This window comes from Lissotriton vulgaris, chromosome 5, assembly GCF_964263255.1.
Source record: "Lissotriton vulgaris chromosome 5, aLisVul1.2, whole genome shotgun sequence".
Lineage (NCBI taxonomy): Eukaryota > Metazoa > Chordata > Amphibia > Caudata > Salamandridae > Lissotriton > Lissotriton vulgaris.
The window spans coordinates 424,649,213-424,667,956 of record NC_141693.1 but is presented as its reverse complement, the minus strand read 5'-3'; positions in this window follow the sequence as shown (position 1 = coordinate 424,667,956).

Here is an 18,744-nt window from a genome sequence, read left to right as displayed (position 1 = left end):
TCCATGTAGGCCACCGCATCCTCCCCCTCAATCCGTTCCGGCAGGCCTACGACCCACACGTTGTTCCTCCTATTGCGGCTTTCGGCATCCTCCGCTCGCCGTTCCAGCGAATCCAACCGGGCCAGGATATCTGTGATCTTATGTTCCGCGGTCACCACCGACGGTTTCAGGTCCAATAGCAGTTGATCATGGTCCTTGACCTTATCTGCCAGCTTCGCATGGTCCGCTCGCAATAGCCCCAGCCCCGTGGCGACTTGCGCAATGTCCTGCTGCAACGCCTCCTTGGTCGAGGTGATAGCGTTCAGTATGGCATCCAAGCGCCGATTCAGCCGCTGCTCCTGGTCCAACATCGGCGGGGGGGTCTCGCCCACCTGGGACAGTGCAGCTAGGTCCTCTTGTCCGTGCCCCATGGCCGCCGGTCCCCCCGTAGCCGCTATCTTAGGGTACTGCGTCACAGGCTAGGAAACTCGCCTGGTCCCGGCACTCGTGGGATGGGGCAAACTTCCCAATAATGTACAGGATCAAGTGCCATCGCCGATGCCCGCAGCTCCAAGGGCCAAATGGGCTAGCACCGTCTGACTCGCCCCCTCCAGGGTCGGGGGGAGGAAGGGAAGGAGGAGGTATAGCGGCCAGCAATCGTCCCCGATGCCCGAGCAGTGCCGGGTTCCCGGTCCCCCGATCTTCAGGACTGTCGCCACAGCCCCCACAGCATCGATCTCACAGCAGTGGGACCCCCCACCAGTCGGTGCCAAGGCTGCTCAATGTCGATGTCCGGAGCCGCCGGTCCGCTCCGCCACCATTTTCTTCACACTCTCGGCGACACCTCGGCCGTCGTTCATCGAGGTCTCCTCGGGGCCAGCGGTCCCCCAGCAACTTTCCACCGATACCCTGTGGTTCCCCTACACTTCGTAGGGCAGTAGTATCGATCACGGGTCGCCCAGGGTGCAGGAATCAGGAGAATTAGCGGGATTCCGCGCGGAGCTGCGAGCTCACGCCGCCATCCCGATCGGCGTCCAAGCCACGCCCCATGAGGCGCATACATGGGGATCCTTCCCTGGTTTGGGTATAACAGAGATCATGGCTTCAGACATGGAGCCGGTGCTCTCTCCCTCTTCAACCATCTTGTTAAAGAACCTAGTGAGATGTGGGCTGATGTCAGGGCAAAGGTTTTATAGAACCGGGCGGTGAAGCCATCCGGTCCCGGAGCTTTGTGGGGCTTAAGGGCTTTAATAGCAGCGGTGACGTCTTCGGAGGTGATGGGGGCGGTGAGTAAATCATTCCATTCAGTGGAAACCTGGGGGAAGGGCAGTGTCCGAAGATAATCCCGTTGGGCGTCTGAGTCGAAGCGGTCTCTAGTATAAAGGGTTTTATAAAATGTGCTAAAGATCTCAGCCTTTTCCTCATTTCTATGTGTGAGCTCTCCATCGGGTCCCTGTCTGCCACCAATGTACTCTCTCTCTCGTTTATCTTTAAGCTGCCTAGCAAGGTGTTTACCAATCTTGTTGCCTTGAGAATAAGATAAAGGTTGCAGTTTGAGGAGAGTGAATTCTGCCCTATTGTTATAAATGGCTCGAAGTTTACCCCTAAGCGCCGTCAGATTTATAAGAGTCTGCCTTGTGGGATTCAGTTTGTGGGCATGTTCAACAGAAGCCACTTCCTTCTCCAGGAGTTCCCCCTCCCTGGTGCGTTGCCCATTTAGCGCAGAGTGAATTGCAATGCATTTCCCTCGAAAGACTGCCTTAAACGTGTCCCAGGTGATATACTCCGAAGTATCCTCCGGCTTACTAATGTCAAAAAATTCAGTAATGGCTTCGCTTAGCTTAGTGCTGGATTCCTTGTCCCGCATAAGCGAGGTCGGGAACTACCACCTGGGTGTAGTCGAGGCATTACCACTCCAGCACAAACAGACTGAGTAGGCTGTGATCTGACACTGAAAGAGGGAATATTTTCGCCTCTTGAAGGACGCCCATTAAGGATTAGCTAATGAAAATATAATCAAGTCGGGAATATGTACGATGGACATGAGAATAAAAGGTGTAGTCTCAGGAATTACTTCAATATTTTTAAAAAAATTTGGAGTATAAATCATAAACACAACTTATCATATAGTCTGATCTACATTGTTTGTGATATTGAAAATATACTAGTCTACAGTCAGACAAAATACTAAACTCAAAAACACAATGAAAAAACTCAACAATCCACAATCTGAAATTAACTTTGATTATCATTAGCATCCTATTAGAGGATATTACCATAGGGCATGCAAATGAATGGCATCTTCTTTATGGTAACTTACCAGCAGTCATAAATGTGTTCAGTGAGTTCACACCTGAGGTCAGTGCCTTCATCCTCATCACAGTCAACTTGCTGACTGACGCATGTCACAGACATCACCCTGGGGTTCCCACTGGTTATTGTCATCAGGGATAAATGGAAGGCCCCTCCTGTCTTGTCTAGGCACCTGAACCAGGCCTTCAGGAGCCCAAATGCTGGCTCCTCAGGACCCATCGCACATGGGCCTCATTTATGCAGATTCCCCCTAGTATTGTGAGGTTTCCCAGAGTTATTAAAAGCCAAGTATTTTTGATAGAGACTTCTAACTTCAGATTTCTCCCCTTGTAAATCTTCCCAAATGCCAACCTGGATCTGAAAACTTTAATATCAATGCCCTTGTACGTCGACAGGTGACATAATGCAGCTCCACAGCCAGTTCTTTGGTTCCAGATGTGACATCAGGGCCACTATAAAACCTCCACCTTCATGTGTTAATGTCAGTTCCTTTCTTTCCCATTTTTCGACGAAGGCCCAGAGCTAACAGTACTGCCTCTTAACCATTTTTCACAGGATAAAAGTTTTTTTTCTTCAGCTAAATTCTGGCATTGTGCAGATATGGACCGCACAACTACAAGGTTTAAACTGTGTTGTAATTGCTAATGACATATGTCGATGGCAGACGCACATAAAGTCTGCAAGTGGTGCCTCAGCTCCTCACATGACACAAAGGCATACTAGTGTTGTGCTAAAATTAACCGTAAGACCATTTTAGACCACGTCACCAAGGTCTCCACACTGCAGAAGAAGTTGTGGCAGCAGTCTTGGACCCAGATGTGGGCGCAGTTGCACCACCACTCCCGGCCCAAGACCGCTCCTCATTGGGATCCAGGATTTCAGGTGACTCAAAGAAATAAAAAGCACAAGAAAGAGAAGAACGGTTCCCCTTTGTCCTGCCACACCCATCACTCTCCAACACTTGGAGTCGCACAATACCCTTTGTACCAACAGACCTCAGAGCCGCACTATGGAGCAAACTCAACAAGTGCTTCTGCTCGACCTAATTTTTCCTCAGTAGACAGCCAGGGCTGATGAACTGCGTCGTCTGAAGGAGGCCACAAGAGTTGCCTTTAGTACCACTCTGGATCCCTCTGGAGCACATTTGAGCCCCAAAGATTCATGGTGGCAACCTGTTGGAGGCCCATCAACCGATTAATTTGCAACATCCACCAGTGGCAGGCTGTTGGAGGCCTACAGATCCATCTCCACCAGAGGTCAGACCACCCTTGAGCATGGCGCTGCTGGTTTCAGCCCCATCCCTGGCACCTAGACTGACACCATGAGCTAGAGGTTCAATGACATCACTGATGTCGTACTCGAATCCAATGGTTTTCACGGATTCTGAACCTCTACTCCTGTCATCCCCACCACTTTATTTAATCTTTTCTAGTGTGGTTTAACGGTTTTATACCCAGAGTGAGGAAGGGGATGAATTTTAACATGAGGATGGGGCGTGGTCAAGCTGCCGACCAAGATGGCCACGCAGGCTTGCAGCACCTTGCCGGCATACCCAGCAATCCTGACCGATCCTGTGTCCCGGAATGCTCACAGGAGTGGCAGTGGGCTAGATTCCACTATCTAGTTGTACCCTATGCTCATGGGTCGCAGGAGGGGTGACATTGACCTGCCCGTGCCCTACTACATACCCGCAAGGTCTGAGAGGCAAGCCTGCGGCCAGCTGCGGAGGCGCGGCATGACCCACAAGATCGGTGGCGCAAAGTGGCCTTGAGCCGCGAGAGACAAGGGCAAAGACTGCTGTGTCTGACCTCCACTGAAGATCAACGTGGAGGAGGAAGCTGTGCAGGATGAACCGTGGTGCCTGCCCAACCAGCGCTGTGGAGTGGGGCGAGATTGTGGCTGTCCTGAACTAAGGCCATATATCGCGACTGGAGCAGTGAGGACCCATCCGACAGAGCAGATGGATTGGGAATTCGAGGAGCCTTGCCGAGGAGCAAGGTAAGCTCAGACCGCCCTCTCCCTAAAAGCCCCACTGTGACAGGGGCCACAGGCGAGCCTGGGGAGCCGGCTAGGAATGCCGCCGCTGGGCGACTTCCTCCCTTTGGCACTGCGCTGAGCCGCTCCACATCACCACATGTTTCTGCTTGGGTAGGGGGTTCCCGCCCGGGCCTGGCAAACTGGCACTGACCCCCAGCCCCCCCCCTCGACCCCCCCACCCCAACCCCCTCCCCACTAGCCACAGGGTGAGTAAATAGACATGTATATGGGCTTTCTACTCACCATATTGGAAATGGAAGATCATGTCCTGGCAGGTTGGCCATAAGGGCACAACCCCACTGACTTGCTTCAACCTGCTTGCTGCTTTGACCAGCTGGTGAAGTGAACACGGTTCCCCCCACTCTGATCAGGCCGTAGACAAGGCAATTCCGGCTGCCTCTAAGAACAGCATGGTCCCCACTGAGACAGATCCAGGGAGGCACCCAGATGATTGGGAGGGCGAGGGACTCAAGAACCACTCTGCAGCACTGCAAACCTTCAGAAGCATGCCCCCCACATAGCCTGTTTGAGCCTGGACTATGGTGCGTTGTGACCTAAAGCAACACCGCCTCACTTTTGCTAAAGCGGAAACCTCGACTACTACGTAAGTGCTCACAATGGCGGAAGAGGGAGGAAAACTAGACACTGCTGCATCACAACCCACGGGACTAGACACATGCTTGAGCTTCGATCCGCTTTTCGGGTGATGGAGGGCTGCTTTGATGTCCTAGAAAGGAGACTAGATGCAAAGGGTGAGCAAATAGATCGAAATGAGCACAGGATATATGCTGGGGAGGTTAGGATTTCGGATTTAGAAGACGGAGTATCGCAGACCACCCAAAAATTAGAATACCTAGAGAAAGTTATGAAGACCATGGCTATAAAAAATTAAGACCCGGAATCAAGGGGCAGAAGAAACAATATATGTATTTTGGCCTTGCAGAGAGCATACTAGTTGACCTCTTTGGTAGAGACCCCTTCACATCTACCTTTTTAGTGAAGAGAGCCCACCGATCCTTGAGGGTACGGCCTAATCCTGGCTGCTCGCCGAGTCCGCTAATTGTCCGACTTCTGAACTTTAGAGACTGTGACATAGTCCTGCACCTGGCACGCGATAAGGGACTAATCCGCTAGCAGGGTGATACACTGAATATCTTCCCTGACTAACAGCAATGGTTCAGGAGGCTGGACGGAAGTACCACTTTTCAGAACCTGGTCCTCCGTTACGGCATGATCTATCCAGAACAGCTGAGTCGATGTGAATGGCAAGCCGCGTATATTTTACAATCCCTCTGCAGAACAAGATTTCTGCCTGCGATACTCTACGGAACACACTTTTCAGGACCAAGAACACGCTGGTACTTCAACCTGGAACACACCAGCTTACACTGAGCTGCCTATTGAACAGACATCCTAAACGTTTTGAGGCAAGAAGCTGTCCCTTCTTACTGTTAACACTGTACCAGCACTTAACACACACATTTGGCAAACACACTGGCCTGCTGCTGACTGGCTATTGAGCCTCTTCCCATACCAATATACCAATGGGTTTTGATCTATATTGACCTCTGTTGGTTCATCCAGATAGTCCTGGACCATCTTCTGTATGGTCATTGGTGCTGCAGATTGCTCAATCTCGTTTTCCGTTGCATCTGCATGGGACTTAAGACATGCCACTTGAAACCAGGCAAAGGCTGAGGTTAGGGATTATGCTCCTGTGATTGTTGCAGGTGTTCCTGTTACTGGTGGTCGCTGCTGTGAGAACAACAGGACTGCCTTCTCTGTAAGTTGATAACAGCACTCAGGAACTTCTGGCCGAGGGTGGGCCTCTAATATCCACACTTTCTTATTCCGGGTTGCTGGCTTGCTCAGCAATCCACGTCTTGTATTGTGAGACATTCCATTCGGAAAAAGGAATTAAAGTGGCCAGTACATTTTTGTACTGTGGATCAAGAATTGTGGAACAGATGTACTGGTTGGACAAAACAATGTCTCTTTGCAGCCTTGTATTATCAGTCAAGCGAAGGATTAAGGTCTCCTCCAAATCATGCACATCTTTTTTTTCGTCCACTCCTGCGTACATTTTCAGACACATTCTTTAGCAGTTCCTGTAGCATATGCAGCAACGAGACAGATTGGCCTATCGTACTGCCCTCCTTGCTGACTTCTCATGTGAAAACCTCAAATGGAAGCAGCATCTCTGTCAGGCATTTGTCCATTTCAATGACCATGCCTTTCCCAGTTGCATACCCTATTTGCACAATATAATCATTGATTGGTCTGTACTTCTCAAACAGACATTGCAGCATGTAATAGGTCGTGTTTCAGTGTGTCGGCACCTCCTGTATGATGGCTTTAACTGGCATTATATTATCTGCTGAATGATCCTCGACTGATTACGGGCTTTAAAAGAATGGCTGAAATGAGTGCAGATTCTTCTGCAGGTAGACAGTAAGTTGCTTACTCGATCTTCTTTTTTAAGAAGGTCCTGTACAGTGATGCTGATGATGGCTACCGTTGCATGCTTCTGGACACCATTAAAAATGTCAGCATCTAAACCTGAAGATATAATTTTTCTAAACCCCACAAAGAGATCTAGTGTGCAGTGATACAGATGCAATCAGTGGCTTGGCAACTGGTCCACATGTCTCTCCTCAGGTGGATAGTGTGAACAGCACTCTGCTGCAAAGCTTGTTCAACCAATTCCAAGACATTGTAACGGAAAGCTGGAACAGCAACTCTGGCAAAATAAGTCCGGCTGGGAACACACCATTTTGGGTAGATGGCTGCTACAAATTCTAGAAAACCCACTCCTTCCACAGAAGAAAAAGGCAAGAGGTCCAATGCTAACATTTTAGCCAGCTTCCCGTTGTATAAATGTACTGTTGGGTGGTTGCATTTGTACTGCCCCTCCTGCTTAAACATGGAAGTAATAGTAGCCTTTAATATGGGTATGTACTGTGAGGAATGTATCCAGACAGGGTAAGCTGATGTTAAATATGGTGTGATGTATGTAAGTGTAATCTTAGTACCATTGGTAGTTAACACAGTGCATTTAAAATAGTTGAAAAAGTTGTAATCACCTTTGAATGTGTTGTGCATTACATTGTGTTGTTGTTCATCTTCCTCACGGTGATTGAGGATCTAACCTACCACCCCCGCGGTCTAGCTTACTGGCTACAATACTTCCACAAGTTGTCGCTGAGCCTAGGCACTGACATTTTAAGGCATGGTCAAAATAGGCAGCAGCCCTGGACCCCATTTGCAAAGGGCCCCTGATAAAGTGAGATAGTCAAAATGCCTGTCATAATAATGTTGCTCATCGAAAAGGTTTTTCTAATTTAACAGCTGAGCATGCTTAACAGAAATGTAGTACTACATTTATTAATTGTTCGCACCATGGCTAAGTGACGCACAGTGGCCCAAAGTGATGCAAACTCTTGCAAGGGAATTTACGTTCCTGCGAAAAAGTTATTATGAGCTAGAAAGGTGTCCTTTTCTCAGTGAAAATAGCACTTTATGCTGTTTTGCACTGCTTTCCTCTGCTTTACGCCACTTTGCATTAAGGTCATGGTACTTTGGGGTAACTTGGTTGTATTATCGCACATACCCAGTGTTTTGATTCAGAGTGGGCTTTGCATAAAAAATATAGCCCCTCTCTGAAGTAGGCTCGAGCATTAAGAAATTATTCAATTTCTGCAAACCTTCTTCAAATTGTATGTGGACATTTCTTTTGCCTAGGCGTAGGATTTTGTATTGGAATGACATGCTTCTAGTACAAAGCCTCTGCTAGACAGCATATACACACCTCTGCAAACGTTGTCTATAGTTCTAGGCAGTCTTGCCTCAGAGCAAAGGTAGTGAGCAGCAACAGGCCATTTTAAAAACATGCTTACCCTTGTGCAAGCGCTCTGTTGCTCTGAAAATAAATCTGTCCCTTAGTGCGCATGCCTGGCCTGCCCAGCTGTAACCCTCACACTTACACCGCGATGCCATTTCAATGAGGTCGTTATAACGACAGCGTTGTTACCACACAATACCATTACTACGCAAGTCATTACATCGACGTGCAGTAGATGGCATGCTAACATTAGGAATAGTATAGTTTACTATTCCAACACCTTCCCTACTGTTGCGTAGGCTGGAGTTGGAATAGTAAATTATACATTTCTAATGTCAGCGCGCCGTCTACTGCAAGTCGATGTAATGGCTTGCGTAGTAATGGCATTGCGTGGTAACAACGCGGTCGATGTAACAACCGCGTTGTAATGCCACGCGATGTAATGACTCGCGTAGTAACGAGTCATATTTGGCAGTTATTGGCAATTTAACTCTCTCTCTTAACCTCCTTCTTTATCACTACTTCTCTATGCACCTTCATCTTTTCACTCTAGGATCTCTCCTTCTCACGTTTGTCTACCTCACCTCTTTCAATATACTCAATATTCCTCACTCCTCTTCATCTCTTTTTACCTTTCTCAGGACCTGGCCACTCTTATCACTCCTTGTGCCTACATTTCTATCTATCACTCTCAATCGACTCTCTCTGCTACAACGCTCTTTCTACCTCATCCCTCTTCCTGTACCTCACTGCACTTTTTCCATCTGACCTCTCTGTATCTCTCTTCCATCTAGTTCACTTCTCACACAACCTCATCTCTTTCTTTACCTCACCTCTCTATCTCGCTTTATAAATGTCTACTACCTTACCTCTTTTTATCTTTCTCATCGCTTTTATCTCACCACTGCTCAACTCTCTCTCTCTATCTCTCATCTCCTTCACTACCTTACCTTGTTATTCCCCATCTCTCTCTCACACTACCTAAAGTCTCAATTTACCTCACCATTAGTTCACTACCTCACCTCTCCTTTCTATAATTCTATATCTGTTACATTTCCTTCATCTCTCTAAATATCCTACTACTTTCTGTCTACCTCTATTTTTCTACCCCCTTTTCTCTATGATGAACATCACTGTCTGTTTGTCTGTCTCACTGACACACATGTGCACACACAGGTGCTCAAACACACACACAATTATCTCTCTCTGGACCTCCTTCTCCATTTCATCTTACCCCTTTACCTCAACTGTCTCACTCAGTCGCTTTCTTTATAGGTCTCTCTAACTCACCATTTCTACCTCCTTTTCTAGCTCATAATTCTCTACCTCTATATACCCTCATCTTTTTTCTCTATTTCATGTATTTCTTCCAACTTCCCCTACACCACATTTCTTTCTATCCTTCATCCCTCTCAACCCTTCGTTCTTCCTACCTCCTTCTTTACATTATCTCTTTTTCTATACTTCTTTTCATTTGGTTCTCTATCTGCCTTGCATCTCTTAGTTTTTTCCTCAAGTCTTTTTGTCTATGTCTACTTCTCGCTGCCTTTGCCTCTCTCTATTTCATCTTTCTATACATTGCTGCTGTGTCAAATCACTTTGAGTACCTTACTCCCCTGCCTCCTCCTACATTTTCACCTCCCTTTCTCTATTTCTGTACCGTATGATGAAACCTTACCTATTTCTCTTGCTCTCCTTCTTTACCTACATCATCTTCTTACTTACTCTCCTTATCTTTCCTCTTGTGCCTTTTTCAGCTTTATTTATTTATTTTCCTACCCACCTCACATATCTTTCTACATCATCTCTTTCTCTACCCCCTTCTTATGCTACTTCATGTCTCTTACTATTGTGTTCTTTTCAGGGGCGTAACAAACACCTGTGAAGCCCAGTAGTACTTCCTCAAATCTGGGAGTCCGATTCCACCCTTGTACCACGGTAGTGTCAATTTAACGAATGCTATTCAGGGTCTGCCCTCCCACAGAAGCTGCCTCTGAAGCGATCCTGAATATCTACCAAAAATGGTGAGCACGTCTAAAAAATTCCTGAAGGACTCTCTAGGTTCAGTAAGATAATGCAAGACGTCATCCGCATATAGCGAGATCTTATCTTCCCATTCTGTTGTCTACCGCAAGCCTTGTATCGATCTATCCCATCTGACCCAGGCCGCCAATGGCTCCATAGCAAGGGCAAAGAGCAACAGGGACAGCGGGCATCCCTGTCTTGTGCCCCTCTCCAACGTAAAATCATTCGACCTACAGTTATTGACGACCACCCTGGCCAGGGGATTCCCAGCTTTGCTAATACTGCGAACAGATAATTCCATTCGACCCTGTCAAACACCATCGAGGCTTCCAAGGACACCAAGACCATTGGCTCATGTATTTTTGAGGAGCCCCCAAGGATACCATGCAGCCTCCGCAAATGTATTAGTGACATTTTAACAGCCAGCAGTGATGCTTTCTTACGAGCAAAATCAAGCAATGAAGACATGCGAAACATATAGGAGCACTGTAGGCAGCTCAGAATGAAGCACATTTTTGCAGCCATACCAAGTTAGCAATTAGTATATAGTGGACTCTGAGTCAGGCACACTTACTTCTTTTGGTGGCCAGCAACGACCCAGAGCCACAGTTATTTGCAGGTCCCGTGGCCACATTTACTCCATGGACCAACTGACTCCCACTGCAATGAATATGTGATGTAACAACTCGATCAAAAGGATCGCAGTATGTTACATAGAAGTCTTTACAACGCAATTTGTTACAACGACTTGCGCTGGAGGGTGCTGGACTTGTAAGATTTACTATTCCAACACCAGTCTACGTACAGTAGGGAAGGTGTTGGAATAGTAAATCTTACTATTCCTTAGGTTATAACGCCATCCAGCGCAAGTTGATGTAACGCTTGCGTTGTAATGGCTGTGTTGCAACGGCATCGCGGTGTAATCACTGCGATGTAAAGGATGTTTCCCCACTGCAATTCTGGCTCAGCCCTGAGCTCTCAGCTACCGGCACTGCCTGGCGTTGGGTCCCCCTGTGGCCGCCCAGGCTAACAACGAGCTGCCGAGAGCCACCAGTCACAGTGGTGGGTCGAGTACTCGACAGACGATGGAATAGAGAAAATAAAATTAATAAATACATCATATTCCGTTGTCTATCGACATCCTTCCCCCACAATGCACCGCCCCACCGCGCTTACCTGCACCGTACGCTGCTGTTGAAATCTGAATTTAGCCTCTGATTTGCTGAAGAGAGTAGAGTTGAAAAAACAAGAGATCACAATAAAGGGGATCTAATTTCACATCAAATTTACATCTAATTTCGCTCCCTCTTTTTTAACACATGAAACAGGAGCAAGTTTCTCACCTAAACACGATGGCCAGAATGGGAGTTCCCAAACAGGTGTCGATCTGAAAAGAGAGAATAATCTATGTCTCCCCCCCCCCCTCCCACCTCCAGTCCCCCTCCCCCCCCCGAATCCCCCCCACCCCCAGAGAAGTCTACTGAACATCAAAGTTTAGGCAGAAATCTTAGACATAATTTGTGTCTCATCTGCAGCTATCAATAAAGAAAAAGCAGAGAATTGAATAAAGGATGCCAACTGGGCCATGTAGTGGTTAAAAAGCAGACGTGGAAATACCGATCCCCTGGTAACTCCAAAGATGCTGTTTCAGGGGCGTAACAAACACCCCTGCAGCCCCCGCGGCGCGGGGAGGGGAGGGGAGGGGGGGGGCAGTCTTCAGTACTTGAAGGGGGCCCCCTTTGAAAAATTAAACCAGCCACGGATCTATTGTGTATTTTCCTGCTGCTCCCTCTGCCAGCCTGCCTGGAACAGACATAGTTGTGAATCTTCGGCGCGGGCGGGGCTGCTCAATTAAGAAAGGCATTGAAAGAGGCTGTGCTTCCTGCTCTGGTCTCTTATTTACCTGGTGCAGAAAGCCATTCAGCGCGAAAAAAGGAATGACGATGTTAAGTGTGCCTGGCACTGCCTGCTGTTCACACTTAAAATATTCAAATACAGTTAGTGGCGCTGCCGCCTGCCCTTCCAGCGTTATACCCACCTGGAGGAGAACTGAATGCGGCTCTGCACCCACTCGAAAAAAACATTGAAATGCTCTTCTTCTGCAGTCCTGCCCAGGATGGTCACAAAACTTCCAAAACTGGTGACGTCCCAGCTCAAGGGAAAGGAGCAGATAAACCGTAAGCATGAGGATTATTAGGCAACATCTCCGATCTTTTTTTGTCACTTATGATGTGTATTTTAGTCATTGCATGCCAGGTTATCAAATTCGTGGCTTATTTTGGAAGCAGAGCAGAACACGAGTTTGCAGGCCACATTATCGGCCCGTTTTAGAATCCTAATCACAAAGGTAGTGCTCCAGTGACCATGATTAGGGAGCCTGCACTTGATGGGGTCATGATAAACTGTTGACTTCGACATAGGACCTGCTCGGGCCTCTCCATGCCTCCCCACCCCTCCACAATGGGAGGGCCGATGGCTGCTTCAGAGGCCTACACATATTTGTTGAGTAGGCTGGGGCGCGACCTGTGCAGACGCCATAGTTTGGCATGCACATTATAAGGTAAGGCAGGTTCTTATTACTATAGGCTGTTCTGCGTACTTCAGCTGCTTGATGGCTGGCACTGCACGGACTGTATTTCTGCAACCACTACCTTAAATTGAGAATATCACCCTGAGAAGTTGCTGTTGGAAGCTGGATAGCAAGCCTCCAGCCTAAGGATGAGTTTGCAGGAATAGCAAAAGGCAAAGTAAAGGACAAACAGCCTGATTCATGTACATGCCGTTTTGCGTGTCCCTAATAGCGAATAATAGCGACTCGCTATTGAGAAAACGCAAAACGGCATTCATGTATTTTTCGGGGAAAAAATAGCGACTCGCACGCGGGCGCTAAAGCCGTTAGCGACCTACAAAAAACGCAGAAAAATCGCAATTTCCGGGCACCAGCGATCGGGATTGCGACTCGCAATCCCGATCGCACGGGATTGCGACTCGCAATCCCGTGCGATCGGGATTGCGAGTCGCATTATCGCGGGATCCGGAAATACGGGATGACGCATTCCGAGCACCGTGATGACATCACAACCAGGAAGCAGCCAAATCCCACCCCCAAACACCACAGTGACGCAATCATCCGACTCTACACGACGGAAAGCTGCCGCTAAACCGCCGATAGCGACTCCCGACCCGGCAGAAATAGCGACCGCCATGTCTGAAGAACCTCTGCCTGGCCCCAGCAACAGCGCTAGCCGCAAGCGCAAACTGAAGTTCTCCGAGTCGGAGCTGGAGAACCTCATAGAAGGGGTGGTGGCCCAACACGCCCAGCTCTTTGGTGCCAACTCCAGGAGGGTCCCAGAACAGGAGAAGCGGAGGATCTGGGTGGGGATTGCCTCCAGCGTGAACTCTGTTGGCGTTGCGGACAGGTCGGTGGAAGAGCTTAAGAAGCGCTGGTACGACCTCCGAGGGCGTGCCAAGGAGAAGGTGGTGGCGCGTCTCGGTGAGTCATCAGGCACCGGAGGTGGTGGACCGACTGTCCCACCCAACACCCCCCTGGAGGACCAGGTAGAGGACACCTTGGAGAGGGAGGCGTGTGTTGGCGTGACCACTCTGGACTCCTCCCGCCCAACCCACAACACCCAAGGTAAGTGGCATGCGACTGCGCCCCTGTCCCCTATGACCGTCCCTGCCCGAATAGGCTCACTCATTGGCCCTTAATCATGCCTATGTTGTGCATCAGGAAATGCCCTGAGGCATTGTGGGAGACGTAGTATGTCCACAATGTAGTAGTACCACAATGCGGCCTGAAAGGTTCCTAAGCGCACAAATCCACAGCCATCCAGGGAATGTCACCCAGCATGCATGTAACATCTGCACGTCTGACAGTCACATGCACCTAATGAGTATCCACTTACCCTCACAGGTGCAGATGATAGCAGTGACAGTGAGAGGCTGGTGATCGTCGAGGAGGCCCAGGAGGAGGAATCCCTACCCGCTACCCAGCCACCATCCCCTGCCGCTGCGCCAACACCAGCAGCCAGGCCCCCCACCTTACCTGCTGCACCATCTGCAGGCCCACCGGTCACCAAGGCCAGGCCCCCCACCGTACCTGCTGCACCATCTGCAGGCCCACCGGCTGCCAAGGCCAGGCCCCCCACCAATGTGCCTCCAGTGCCTGCCGCACCTGCGACACCAGCTGCTACAACACCTGCAGCTCGTCCTCCCCTTTCTGGGCCAGCCACATCCGCTACACAGCGGCAGAACAGCAGGAGGGGCAAAGGGCATCTCCATGCCTGCATGAGCGTGGAGCGGCGAATGCTCCGTCTACACCAGAGGCAGTCGCAGCAGCAAGGAGCCATCCAGCTCCAGCTGCAGAAGATCGGCCGCAATGTGGCGGGAGTCGGCCAGCGGGTGGACCGCATGACGGCGGCCATTGAGCGCATGACGGCGGCAATGGAGGCCAATACTGCTGCGCTGGGGAAGCAGCGCAGTGTTGCACGCAGGCGCCACCACCAGCTGCTGAGCCAGATGGCGACCTACAGTCGCTCCAATTATGTGGCAGCAAATGCCACCACCCAGCTGTCGCGGCGCTCTATGACCCAGCAGCACCAGCTGGTCCAGTGCTGCGAGGAGATTACCCGGGTGCTGGAGCACTTGACCACCGCCGTGGTCCCACTGCTCGCACCTGTGCTACCGGCCATCGTAGGGGGAGATGATGGGAGTGAGGCTGCCTCCAGCGTGAGCAGCAACTCTGCCACGCAGGCCCCCCCACCTAGGCGCAGCACCAGGGCTACGCCTGGTCCATCTGCCCAGGATGAGGATGAGCCTCAAAGGCGCCTGGGAAATGTGCGCAGGAAGCACCAATGACATTGTGTCAGGGACACAGGCGCAGGCTGAAGATAAGCCTGCCATGAACATTTTCATGCAGTATGCTGGAATACTGTATTTTTTTGTAAATAGTTCTCACCATGAGCCTTTTCTGTTGTGAATCAAACAAATACATTTATTTTGAAGCATACATTCGCCTTGTGTTATCATTACATTTTGCATGCAATTGTGATATGTGGGGTGGGGGAAGGGGGTGGGCTAGAAATTGTTAGCTGTGATGTGGTTGCGACGTCTGTGGCCTTCAGCTGGGTTCTCCCCGCGTGCATGGTGCGCATTTGCTGGTGGCCGGTCGTCCCCCTCAGATTCACTGCCTGAGATGTCAACTGGTATCCGGCGCTTGGTTGCAATGTTATGAAGCATTGCACAGACAGCCACAATGCGGCAGCACGCTGCAGGACTGTAATACATGGCCCCACCTGTCTTGTGCAGTATACGGAACCTGCTCTTGAGCAGGCCAAATGTCCTTTCAATACAGTTCCTTGTCCGGATGTGCGCAACATTGTAGCGCCGTTGCTGAGGTGTGGCAGGGTTGAGGTAAGGGGTCAGGAGGTATTCCCGTAGGGCGTAGCCACTGTCACCTGAATGAGAGGAGCAGATGTTGATTGCCTGTGCAGCGCAGTTACTTCATAGCAATGTGACATTGTCGACAAAGTGTACTTACCAAGTAGGTGTCCTTCCCCAAACTCTCCCCTCATCAGTCGTGTGTGGAGTCCGCTGTGCCTGAAGATGAAGGAGTCATGGGTACTCCCTGGGTACTGGGCCACAATGTCAGTGATGATGCTCTTGGCATTGCAGACCATCTGTATGTTGAGGGAGTGGTAGGACTTTCTGTTGCGGTACATATACTCCGTGCCAGCTGGTGGGCAGATGGCGACGTGGGTACAGTCTATGCAGCCGAGGACATGGGGAAAATGGGCAACATTATAAAATTGTAGTTTAGTGAGGTCCAATTCCTGTTGGCTCGTGGGAAATGTGATGTGCCGGTGGAGCTGGCTGAGCATGGCGTCAACAAAAGTGTGGAGGCAGCGTGACATGGTGGGCTGGGATATCCCCCCAGCAGCGGCTACTATGCCCTGGAAACTGCCGGAGGCCAGGAGGTGCAGGCTGCACAATACCTGCACATGTGTGGGCACAGAATTGTTTCGCCTTGTTGGGTGCTGCATGATGGGGTCGAGTTCTTGTATCAGCCAGGTGATCATTTCCCCATTCAGCCTGTATTTTGCATATATCTGTTCTCTGGTTTGGCCCAGCAAGGTGACCCGCTGCCGGTAAATCCTTGCCTGCCTCATGCGTCTCCTCCGTGCTGCTCGCTGTAGCCTTCGCCGCCTCACCACCATGTACATCCCAGGCATTGTGGAACGCCTAATGCTGCTGCTGAATGTCCTTATGTGTGATTGGTCAGGCCTGGAACTGTTGGTGATTGGCTAACAGTTTTTCAAATTTGCCTTCATCATGGCTTGTATGGTTACCACCTGCTTTGAGCTGTCCTTAAATTGCGCCGCGCAAACGTGCGATTTTGCGCTTTTTCGCTAATGTATTTCTTGCATGAATGCCGATTGCGACAATATTGCGTTTCGCTAATCATTTCGCAGATTCCGTGGTTGGTCGCTATTTCCGTATCGCTAATGCTCGGCTTCCCGGAGTCTGCGACTATTACTGCGTAATCGCTATTCCAGTCGCAAATATTTTTTTGCGATTTCGCTATTTCGTACTTGAATGCCGATTCCGTCTTTTGCGCCCGCAATTGCGTTATCGCAGCCATTGCGGGCGCTATTTCGCTTCATGAATCAGGCTGAAAGTATTGTTTACAAAACCATGCATGTCTTTAGTTTTCCCTTTTCAAACCATCAAATATAAACCATGCAGTTGCAAATATGCGTGTTTAAGCGCATTAAATCAAATAGAAAATCAGGAATGGACTAATGTAACTATAGGGCTGTTTTTGAAAGGTCTATTGGTTGTGCTGCAGTCCCCTCACACATTTATTCAACTATTTGTTGACCCTGAAGTAACTATTATGTAGGCTGAGATTAACATAATGCGCTTTCAGCAAGTTATGAATTTTTAAGCAAAAGGCCATACCAAATAAAATTAAATTCAAACGACAAATCCCAGAATGCAGTAAGGGGTTGGCTATAAAAGCCATGGATTACAAAAGTTCTAATTCATAATGATGACACATGGGTTATCACCTTTCTGACATATCATGGCATGGTGCTGAAGCAAAGGCACCAGTCACATGTTTCAACTCCGTACTGTGGTAGAAGTGTGGCATGACTGGTGCAACCATATCAATGAAAGTAAAAGCAAACTTCACAGAGGCAGCACAATGGATTTGATATTTGGAGGTCCATATATTTTTTTCTCCAAAAGTTAATTTAAGTAAATTGAGAATAAAAGTCATTCAATGGAAATCCTTATTTTAACGCAGTGTGAATGTACCCACCAGATAGCTGCCCTGTGGCAGTGAGATGAAAAACGTCCTTTAGTCCTAGCTTTACAGCCAACAGCACTGTACATTCTGGGGCCTGTATTTGTACTTTTCTCACTGACAGACTGGCTGTTAATCATACCAGGCCAGTACTAGTCGGGACTTCTGTATTAAATGCCTAAAGTCAAAGCACACAGTGATGTACTTCAGCAGCACGTTCATGAGATAATGTTATTTATTATTGCCAACGAAGGTAAATGTTTCTTAAGCAGCGTGATGTAACTCCTAATTGCCAAGCAAACAAATTCTAGCACTGCCATTTCTACATAGTTTATACAGAGGCATTTTAAAGCATTGGCAAAGTGGGCTCTGGCCCAAGGCCCCAGCCTTTCAGGCCCCCCTCATAAAGCCAGCTATGTTCTTGACCTGATGATCTTGAATCATTTTTAAACAGAATGCTGCAAACTGTGTTTGTTTTCTTATCATTTATTTTTATTGTGCGAGAGTCTATCACAGACATTTTGCTGAAAAAATGTGTTTATGTTTCATGCAATATCCAAATAAAATGTTTCTTTTAGATCAATACAGGACCTCACATATGAGAGATAGGAGGGTGTGACTGAGATTATTCGCAGTAACATTAGTGAGCTCCTGCTGTGTTACAATACTGAAAACACACTTCACTATCCCTAAATATCAGACATAGACACATTTAGGATATGACTAAGGGGGGCATGCAGGAGCTGAAACTGTATCATAAAATGAAAGCTGTTTCGAACAGGGCCCCCAAAAAATACATTTGGTACAGGGCCCGCAAAATCCTTAAAATGTCCCTGAGTTTATACTCATTATGTGTGATGATTACTGCTGATTTCTATAGTGTCACTCAAAGGCAATGAAAGTTCACAACAACGCAATTATACCGGGGCTCTACTTGTCTACAAAATACGGGGTAAATGAGAGTAACGCTCTCTATTAAGTAGAGTGTTATCTGTGAAAACTACCATTAAAAGTTAAGATACTCATAAGGTGACAAAAGAAAGACTATTAAACGTGATATGTGGTGGAAAACAGCTTTTCTTGATATCCGAGTAACCATCAAATATTCCAGATGATCAGTTTTCTCATTTGGTTAAACGGTTCAATGGGATGGTGTATCTCTTGATCAATAGAGTACACAGTCCCAACAGGTACTCAGCCGAATACTGCCCACATTTACTTTAATTAGTCTGGCGGG